General features: G+C 57.6%; 1 long non-coding RNA gene across 2 annotated transcripts; it reads right to left on the reverse strand.

Moving 5' to 3' along the window:
- Positions 1-19: 19 nt before the first annotated feature.
- LOC106696042 lies at positions 20-3115 on the reverse strand. 2 transcript variants are annotated; one of them, XR_002827886.1, is made up of 3 exons: positions 2693-3005; positions 1961-2010; positions 20-913 (listed from the first exon to the last, which is right to left on the reverse strand). It is a non-coding gene; the product is annotated as an uncharacterized LOC106696042 (long non-coding RNA). The 2 variants fall into 2 exon arrangements; XR_001346967.2 differs by lacking the exon at positions 2693-3005 and adding an exon at positions 3018-3115 and having other exon boundaries at positions 893-913.
- Between the last annotated feature and the right edge of the window lie 2652 nt (positions 3116-5767).

Below are 5767 nucleotides of genomic sequence, written 5' to 3' on the forward strand. Positions count from 1 at the left end.
CCAGGAAGCCCCGCCAAGCACAGGCCGGCCAGGGGGAGGCGCTACCACCACCCGATGGAGACGAGCCTCCCCACCGCCCACCGCCCACGGCCCTAGAGCCCTCAGCTGGGCGAGCGCTGCCTCCCAGCACCTCTGGGAGCCGGCGGGCAGTGACTGCCAACAGCGAGGCCCCAGAGCGCGTGCCTGATGCGGCCCCACAAGCTGCCTGGGCCGCACGTGTGGTCTGCGTCAGGGGCTGGCGACTGCACTAATCCCCCTGGAAGTGTCACCTCCATTTGTCGCCACCACAACCCCACAGAGCAGGCGCTGTGAGCGGCACCTCACGTTACAGACAAGGAGTCAGAGGCCCAGAGGAGCCTGCAGTGCCGGCCGGGGGGCGGGGGCAGGGGTGCTGAGTGGGTACAAATCAACCCATGAACCAGGTCACTGGATGGATTCCTGGACTGAGGACTCGTCCTGCGTAGGGACGTGCAGGAGGCAGCCAGTGGAGGCTTCTCTACCCTCCCTTCCTCTCTCTCTCTCTCTCCAATCGATTTTTAAAATATCTTTTAAAAAGAGAGACTAGTAGCTCCCTGGAACTCCAAAGCTAAGAAGGGGCAGAGCTGGACTCAAAGCCGACCTCTCTGTTAACGGGAGTCGCCCTCGGGCCCGTGTGCAGCGGCCTCTGGGGGCCACCCCCTCGTGGGGGCCACCCCGGCAGCGGGGAAGCCCTCCGGCCTATCTGCCTCCTTTGTCTGCCTCGCTGTTTGCTTTTCAGTGTCTGTGTCCGGCCGCCTCTGCTGACTTCCCTGCAGGGAGTAACCTGGGGACGGCATGTCTGGTCGGCACGACAACAATTTCCTAAAGGAACCAGAGACGACCCGTTTTCCCAGGCAGGCGGCTCACCTTGCTCTTGCTTGAAGAGGATGCTGTACTGAAAAGAACAGGAGCCACATTAAACCAAGGTCAGAGTTCACACGTGTCGCATCCCCTTCCTGAAGCACCAGCCGCCGCGCCCCCGGAGATACGGTCACCGCGGTGGCAGTGACTTCCTGTCACCCTGACCTGCACGCTCCTGACTCCTGCTCGTGCAAGATATGTAGTCACACCAGGAACAATTAGTTCCTAAGAAACTGGCCCGGCCGGCGTGGCTCAGTGGTTGAGCGTCGGCCTATGAACCAGGAGGTCAGGGTTCGATCCCTGGTCAGGGCACAGGCCCGGGTTGGAGGCTCCATCCCCAATGCAGGGCGTGCAGGAGGCAGCCGGTCCATAATCCTCTCTCATCATGGATGTTTCTCTCTCTCCCTCTCTCCCCCTTCCTCTCTCATCAGTAAAATATATATTTTTTTTTTAAAAAAAAGGAAGTGTAGCTTCTCCATTCCCTTAAGAGACTAATAAATGTGCTTTTCCCGCTCTGCTCACCAGGAAGCTCCGGGCCCACTCTGCAGCTTCATTTTTTTTTTTTCTTAATCTATTTTTATTGATTTCAGAGAGGAAGGAAGAGGGAGAGAGAGAGGAACATCAATGATGAGAATCATGGATCGGCTGCCTCCTGCACGCCCCACTGCGGATCGAGCCCACAACCCGGGCCTGTGCCCTTGATTGGAATCGAACCTGGGACCTTTCAGTTCGCAGGCCGACTCTCCATCCACTGAGCCACACCGGCCAGGGCTGCAGCTTCATTTGTGCACTTATATCGAAGGGCACAGCCCACAGAAGGACCTGTCAGCCTTGTCCCTGATCTTATCCTAAACACAGGTCTCTTCTCTGCTGATCTTCGTTTCTCTGCTGCTTTTGTGCACAGATTCTTTCAGCCCCTCTGTGCACGGGGAGACTCGGGGGGCACGCTGCTCCTCCTGGCGCTGTGCACGGGCGGACACCCGCCTGCGTGGTCAGGAGCAGAGCAGGAGCCGGGAGCCGGTGCCTGGCCACCCCGACACCTGCCAGGGCCCCGCTGCTGCGCCTCCCTCCACAGCCTTACCTGGTTGGTCATCTCCTTGGCCGGGGGGAAGGGCTACAGGCCAGGCAGCTCTGTGGGAACAGCACCAGTAGGGGTCTCAGTCAGGGGGTGTCATCAGGACAGGGGGGCCCCGGGGGGTTCCCCTTGACCGCAGAGTGGCCCCGACACTTGCCCTGGGTCAGTCCCAGGAGCTCCCCTCACACGGCCCCCGGAGCCCATGGGATCAACTAACGCCCTGTCCCAGCCCATGCGTTCTTCTCTCCCAGCCGCCCCCTGCCCCTCTTCAGAGGGAGAGAGAGAATTTATTTATTTGTTTAATCCTCGCCCGAGGCTATTTTCCCATTGGTTTTTAGGGAGAGACAGAGAGAAACACTGATGTGAGAGAGACACATCAATGGGCTGCCTTTGCACAGGCCCCAACCAGGGCTGGGGATCGAGCCTGCAACCGAGGTACCTGCCCTTGCCCGCAGTCGAACCCGGGACCCTCCAGTCCCCAGGCCGACGCGCTTTCCACTGAGCCAAAGGGGTCGCGACCCACAGGTTGAGAACCGCTGCTAGACAATTTTTTTTTAAAGTAACCATTCTAGGGTGTGCTGAGTGGCCAGTTGTAAGTTTATACAATTGGATTAGCTCGCTCCGCGCTCAGCGGGCGTCCTCACTCTCACCTCCTCCTCCCCTGATACCAACTCACGTCAGAGCTGAGCGGACCCCAAGCCCCCCTTGGCCCCCCACAACTTCCCACGCGGAACTCACTGCTCGCTCCTCTGCGTTTCCAAAAACACAACACCCCACGTGCCCCTCTCAGCGCCATCGGGCAGGACTGACCCCCAAAACCACCGGGTGCCGGGACCCCAGGACCCGGGAGCGCCGGTCCTTGTCCGCGGATGGGCGGGAGGCTCGCTACCTACGGAGGCGGCGGCGCTTCTCGGGGAAGCTCGGCCGGGACGGGCCTCCCGTCTCCGGGGTCGGGGACGCCAGCCCCCAGCTCGGGGCTGCACGGAGCCCGCCCAGGACGCGCCCCGACGGGCAGCAGGGCCCCGGCGACGGCCAACCCCACCAGCCCAAGGGCCCGACTCACCGGCTCTGCCCCGTCGCTCGGTCCCGGCGCGTCTCTGACGACAGCGCCACGCGACCGCGACACTAGGAGCTCGGGAAGGGGCGGGGCCTCGCCCAGGGGCACCGCGCACGCGCACTCCCTGCCGAAAGCCACGCCCCCGGCGAGGGTGGGCGGGGATAGGCGCGGAGGCCACGCCCCGTCCCATCCTGGGTCTGGGAGGCCACGCCCCGTCCCGCCCTGGGGCCACGCCCCGTCCCGCCCTGGGGTCGGGGAGGCCACGCCCTACTCCCCTAGGGGGCGGGGTTTCGGTGATGGGCTCCCGGAGGCGCGCGGGTTCGGGTTCCTGCAGCAGCAGGTGCGTGCGTGGGGCCCGGGTTCTCCGTTTCTACTGGTTCTGTTGCGTCAACACTTTTTTTTAAATAAAAATATTTATTTATTTTTAATATATTTTATTGATTTTTTTACAGAAAGGGAGAGGGAGAGGGATAAAGAGAAACATAGATGAGAAACACCCATCAGCTGCCTCCTGCACGGCCCCTACTGGGGATCAAGCCCGCAACCAAGGTACATGCCCTGGACCAGAATCGAACCCAGGACCCTTCAGTCCGCAGTCAAGGGACCTGGCGTCTATGGCCAACTGTTCTTAATATGTTTGCTCACCTTCTTGGTGCTATGTGTTCTAACCAAGGTCACCTCTCCGAGAAAGGTTGTTTCCCCAGGTGAGGATTTTCCCCTTTAGTTAGGGAGGGGATAAAACCCCTTAACTAAGTGCCAGGCGGGTAGTTAATCACTTTAACTACCAACAATCACTCTTAAGCTACATAATCTTTACTCCCTGGAATGGAAATAAGAAATGCCCTAACCTTTGGAATAGAGATTGATAGGATTGGAATCAACTGGTATAAATACAGATGTAACAAGACAACACACACAGAACCTAGAAACAGAACCTAGCGAGAGAACCTGGCTGAAGAACCTAGAAACAGAACCTAGCGAGAGAATCTGGCAAAAGATCCTGGACAGAACCTGGCTGGGGAACCTAGACAGAACATGGCAGGAGAACCTGGATAGAACCTGGATAGAACCTGGCTAGAGAACCTGGTGATCGAACCTGGCTGGAGAACCTGGAGAACCCGGCTGGAGAACCTGACCAGAACTTGGCTGGAGATCCTGGCTAGAGATACTGGCTAGGCTGCTGATCAACTGAACACTGTCTCCATGTCATTCCTTCTTCGCCGACTCCGTCCACACCTTTGGGGACCCCTGGACCTGCTGGGGTTGGACCCCAGCAGAGCCACACCGGTTAGGGCAGAGCTTTGTTTTAAAAGCTGCAAGTCATGCCCGCCTGGTGTGGCTCAACGGTTGAGCCCCGACCTATGAACCAGGTGGTCAGGGCACATGCCTGCGTTTGGGGCTTGATCCCCGGTGTGGGGCGTGGAGGAGGCAGCCCATCCGTGCTTCTCTCTCCTCATTGATGTTTCTCTCTCTTCCTCTCTGAATTTCCAAACCAAGCAAATTGTTTTGGGTATCAAGTGAAATTTTTGTCAGCCCAAAATTTAATCGTCTCCCAAAAAAGAAATGTTAGATTAAGAAAAATAGATGTAAGGGTGGGTAGCATGCATAGTTAAGGTATATCATCTTGTATTTTTTTTAAAAAAACACACCCTATTTCACATCTGCATACCAGTATGTGAAAAAATGTTATAGGACCCCCCCCGCAAAAGCAGTGACCACACATTCATATTGTTAATTTTTTTTACCATGCGCCCCTGTATGTGTATGTTACTTATAAGTCATGTGTGTGCTACTCTGCTAATATGTTTGTAGGTATAATAAAGCAAATACAGAAATAGGATTTTAAGAGGATGAGATTTAAAAATATATATAATCAGAGGGTCTAATATTTTCTTCCCATACCCCAGCGGATGGTTTTGCTCACCAGCTGGGGTACACAGCCCCACTTTGGAGACCCCGGTACCTCCTAAGGTTGTCTTGGTTGTAAACATTTGGGAGCCACATCGGTGGCCATACAGACTGAGCCGCACACGGCGAACCCAGCGGCACCGAACACTGTGATGAGGCCAGGGCGAAGGGGTGAACCCCGTTTTACACACAGAGAGGGAACCCGTCCTCCCAGGGCGGGGACGTCTGCAGGGTCACTCGGCCAGCAGGGAGCGGAGTAAGGGGGGAGGTCGCGGTTCCATCCCAGTCAGGGCACAGGCCCGGGTTGTGGGCTCCATCCCCCATGTGGGGCCTGCGTGCAGGAGGCAGCGGATCCCACCAGCCTGGGGCTTGACCACGGATGGCCACTGGGTGGCAGTCCCCGCCTGCTGTGGGCCACTTGCCCGCACTTGCTGATGGGGATGACGCGGCTGGGACCTGCTTGCCCGCCCTCTGCAGCTACCCCAGCCCCACAGGCAGTGGGCCCCCCCAAACAAGGGCCTCAGTTTCCTCCTGCAGAAACTGGAGACCAAAACACCCCTAAAATGGAGAACTTCACCCCTAGAAAATGGTTAGGAGCAACCTGCCGGGATGGCTCAGGGGTTGAGCGTTGACCTAGGAACCAGGAGGTCAGGGTTCGATTCCCGGTCAGGGCACATGCCCGGGTGGCGGGCTCGATCCCCGGTGTGGGGTGTGCAGGAGGCAGCCGATCAAAGGTTCTCTCTCATCACTGATGTTTCTGTCTCTCTCTCCCTCTCCCTTCCTCTCTGAAATCAATACTAAAAGATATTTTTTAAAAAGAAAGAAAATGGGCAGGAGCTACCCTACAC

This window comes from Myotis lucifugus, unplaced genomic scaffold (genome assembly GCF_000147115.1).
Source record: "Myotis lucifugus unplaced genomic scaffold, Myoluc2.0 scaffold_7600, whole genome shotgun sequence".
In the NCBI taxonomy this organism is placed as follows: domain Eukaryota; kingdom Metazoa; phylum Chordata; class Mammalia; order Chiroptera; family Vespertilionidae; genus Myotis; species Myotis lucifugus.